Genomic DNA, 5,000 nt, shown 5'->3' on the forward strand with positions numbered 1-5,000 from the left:
TAACCCTAACCCTAACCCTAACCCTAACCCTAACCCTAACCCTAACCCTAACCCTAACCCTAACCCTAACCCTAACCCTAACCCTAACCCTAACCCTAACCCTAACCCTAACCCTAACCCTAACCCTAACCCTAACCCTAACCCTAACCCTAACCCTAACCCTAACCCTAACCCTAACCCTAACCCTAACCCTAACCCTAACCCTAACCCTAACCCTAACCCTAACCCTAACCCTAACCCTAACCCTAACCCTAACCCTAACCCTAACCCTAACCCTAACCCTAACCCTAACCCTAACCCTAACCCTAACCCTAACCCTAACCCTAACCCTAACCCTAACCCTAACCCTAACCCTAACCCTAACCCTAACCCTAACCCTAACCCTAACCCTAACCCTAACCCTAACCCTAACCCTAACCCTAACCCTAACCCTAACCCTAACCCTAACCCTAACCCTAACCCTAACCCTAACCCTAACCCTAACCTAACCCTAACCCTAACCCTAACCCTAACCCTAACCCTAACCCTAACCCTAACCCTAACCCTAACCCTAACCCTAACCCTAACCCTAACCCTAACCCTAACCCTAACCCTAACCCTAACCCTAACCCTAACCCTAACCCTAACCCTAACCCTAACCCTAACCCTAACCCTAACCCTAACCCTAACCCTAACCCTAACCCTAACCCTAACCCTAACCCTAACCCTAACCCTAACCCTAACCCTAACCCTAACCCTAACCCTAACCCTAACCCTAACCCTAACCCTAACCCTAACCCTAACCCTAACCCTAACCCTAACCCTAACCCTAACCCTAACCCTAACCCTAACCCTAACCCTAACCCTAACCCTAACCCTAACCCTAACCCTAACCCTAACCCTAACCCTAACCCTAACCCTAACCCTAACCCTAACCCTAACCCTAACCCTAACCCTAACCCTAACCCTAACCCTAACCCTAACCCTAACCCTAACCCTAACCCTAACCCTAACCCTAACCCTAACCCTAACCCTAACCCTAACCCTAACCCTAACCCTAACCCTAACCCTAACCCTAACCCTAACCCTAACCCTAACCCTAACCCTAACCCTAACCCTAACCCTAACCCTAACCCTAACCCTAACCCTAACCCTAACCCTAACCCTAACCCTAACCCTAACCCTAACCCTAACCCTAACCCTAACCCTAACCCTAACCCTAACCCTAACCCTAACCCTAACCCTAACCCTAACCCTAACCCTAACCCTAACCCTAACCCTAACCCTAACCCTAACCCTAACCCTAACCCTAACCCTAACCCTAACCCTAACCCTAACCCTAACCCTAACCCTAACCCTAACCCTAACCCTAACCCTAACCCTAACCCTAACCCTAACCCTAACCCTAACCCTAACCCTAACCCTAACCTAACCCTAACCCTAACCCTAACCCTAACCCTAACCCTAACCCTAACCCTAACCCTAACCCTAACCCTAACCCTAACCCTAACCCTAACCCTAACCCTAACCCTAACCCTAACCCTAACCCTAACCCTAACCCTAACCCTAACCCTAACCCTAACCCTAACCCTAACCCTAACCCTAACCCTAACCCTAACCCTAACCCTAACCCTAACCCTAACCCTAACCCTAACCCTAACCCTAACCCTAACCCTAACCCTAACCCTAACCCTAACCCTAACCCTAACCCTAACCCTAACCCTAACCCTAACCCTAACCCTAACCCTAACCCTAACCCTAACCCTAACCCTAACCCTAACCCTAACCCTAACCCTAACCCTAACCCTAACCCTAACCCTAACCCTAACCCTAACCCTAACCCTAACCCTAACCCTAACCCTAACCCTAACCCTAACCCTAACCCTAACCCTAACCCTAACCCTAACCCTAACCCTAACCCTAACCCTAACCCTAACCCTAACCCTAACCCTAACCCTAACCCTAACCCTAACCCTAACCCTAACCCTAACCCTAACCCTAACCCTAACCCTAACCCTAACCCTAACCCTAACCCTAACCCTAACCCTAACCCTAACCCTAACCCTAACCCTAACCCTAACCCTAACCCTAACCCTAACCCTAACCCTAACCCTAACCCTAACCCTAACCCTAACCCTAACCCTAACCCTAACCCTAACCCTAACCCTAACCCTAACCCTAACCCTAACCCTAACCCTAACCCTAACCCTAACCCTAACCCTAACCCTAACCCTAACCCTAACCCTAACCCTAACCCTAACCCTAACCCTAACCCTAACCCTAACCCTAACCCTAACCCTAACCCTAACCCTAACCCTAACCCTAACCCTAACCCTAACCCTAACCCTAACCCTAACCCTAACCCTAACCCTAACCCTAACCCTAACCCTAACCCTAACCCTAACCCTAACCCTAACCCTAACCCTAACCCTAACCCTAACCCTAACCCTAACCCTAACCCTAACCCTAACCCTAACCCTAACCCTAACCCTAACCCTAACCCTAACCCTAACCCTAACCCTAACCCTAACCCTAACCCTAACCCTAACCCTAACCCTAACCCTAACCCTAACCCTAACCCTAACCCTAACCCTAACCCTAACCCTAACCCTAACCCTAACCCTAACCCTAACCCTAACCCTAACCCTAACCCTAACCCTAACCCTAACCCTAACCCTAACCCTAACCCTAACCCTAACCCTAACCCTAACCCTAACCCTAACCCTAACCCTAACCCTAACCCTAACCCTAACCCTAACCCTAACCCTAACCCTAACCCTAACCCTAACCCTAACCCTAACCCTAACCCTAACCCTAACCCTAACCCTAACCCTAACCCTAACCCTAACCCTAACCCTAACCCTAACCCTAACCCTAACCCTAACCCTAACCCTAACCCTAACCCTAACCCTAACCCTAACCCTAACCCTAACCCTAACCCTAACCCTAACCCTAACCCTAACCCTAACCCTAACCCTAACCCTAACCCTAACCCTAACCCTAACCCTAACCCTAACCCTAACCCTAACCCTAACCCTAACCCTAACCCTAACCCTAACCCTAACCCTAACCCTAACCCTAACCCTAACCCTAACCCTAACCCTAACCCTAACCCTAACCCTAACCCTAACCCTAACCCTAACCCTAACCCTAACCCTAACCCTAACCCTAACCCTAACCCTAACCCTAACCCTAACCCTAACCCTAACCCTAACCCTAACCCTAACCCTAACCCTAACCCTAACCCTAACCCTAACCCTAACCCTAACCCTAACCCTAACCCTAACCCTAACCCTAACCCTAACCCTAACCCTAACCCTAACCCTAACCCTAACCCTAACCCTAACCCTAACCCTAACCCTAACCCTAACCCTAACCCTAACCCTAACCCCTAACCCTAACCCTAACCCTAACCCTAACCCTAACCCTAACCCTAACCCTAACCCTAACCCTAACCCTAACCCTAACCCTAACCCTAACCCTAACCCTAACCCTAACCCTAACCCTAACCCTAACCCTAACCCTAACCCTAACCCTAACCCTAACCCTAACCCTAACCCTAACCCTAACCCTAACCCTAACCCTAACCCTAACCCTAACCCTAACCCTAACCCTAACCCTAACCCTAACCCTAACCCTAACCCTAACCCTAACCCTAACCCTAACCCTAACCCTAACCCTAACCCTAACCCTAACCCTAACCCTAACCCTAACCCTAACCCTAACCCTAACCCTAACCCTAACCCTAACCCTAACCCTAACCCTAACCCTAACCCTAACCCTAACCCTAACCCTAACCCTAACCCTAACCCTAACCCTAACCCTAACCCTAACCCTAACCCTAACCCTAACCCTAACCCTAACCCTAACCCTAACCCTAACCCTAACCCTAACCCTAACCCTAACCCTAACCCTAACCCTAACCCTAACCCTAACCCTAACCCTAACCCTAACCCTAACCCTAACCCTAACCCTAACCCTAACCCTAACCCTAACCCTAACCCTAACCCTAACCCTAACCCTAACCCTAACCCTAACCCTAACCCTAACCCTAACCCTAACCCTAACCCTAACCCTAACCCTAACCCTAACCCTAACCCTAACCCTAACCCTAACCCTAACCCTAACCCTAACCCTAACCCTAACCCTAACCCTAACCCTAACCCTAACCCTAACCCTAACCCTAACCCTAACCCTAACCCTAACCCTAACCCTAACCCTAACCCTAACCCTAACCCTAACCCTAACCCTAACCCTAACCCTAACCCTAACCCTAACCCTAACCCTAACCCTAACCCTAACCCTAACCCTAACCCTAACCCTAACCCTAACCCTAACCCTAACCCTAACCCTAACCCTAACCCTAACCCTAACCCTAACCCTAACCCTAACCCTAACCCTAACCCTAACCCTAACCCTAACCCTAACCCTAACCCTAACCCTAACCCTAACCCTAACCCTAACCCTAACCCTAACCCTAACCCTAACCCTAACCCTAACCCTAACCCTAACCCTAACCCTAACCCTAACCCTAACCCTAACCCTAACCCTAACCCTAACCCTAACCCTAACCCTAACCCTAACCCTAACCCTAACCCTAACCCTAACCCTAACCCTAACCCTAACCCTAACCCTAACCCTAACCCTAACCCTAACCCTAACCCTAACCCTAACCCTAACCCTAACCCTAACCCTAACCCTAACCCTAACCCTAACCCTAACCCTAACCCTAACCCTAACCCTAACCCTAACCCTAACCCTAACCCTAACCCTAACCCTAACCCTAACCCTAACCCTAACCCTAACCCTAACCCTAACCCTAACCCTAACCCTAACCCTAACCCTAACCCTAACCCTAACCCTAACCCTAACCCTAACCCTAACCCTAACCCTAACCCTAACCCTAACCCTAACCCTAACCCTAACCCTAACCCTAACCCTAACCCTAACCCTAACCCTAACCCTAACCCTAACCCTAACCCTAACCCTAACCCTAACCCTAACCCTAACCCTAACCCTAA

The sequence above is a fragment of the Equus caballus genome, chromosome 27, assembly GCF_041296265.1.
Source record: "Equus caballus isolate H_3958 breed thoroughbred chromosome 27, TB-T2T, whole genome shotgun sequence".
Lineage (NCBI taxonomy): Eukaryota > Metazoa > Chordata > Mammalia > Perissodactyla > Equidae > Equus > Equus caballus.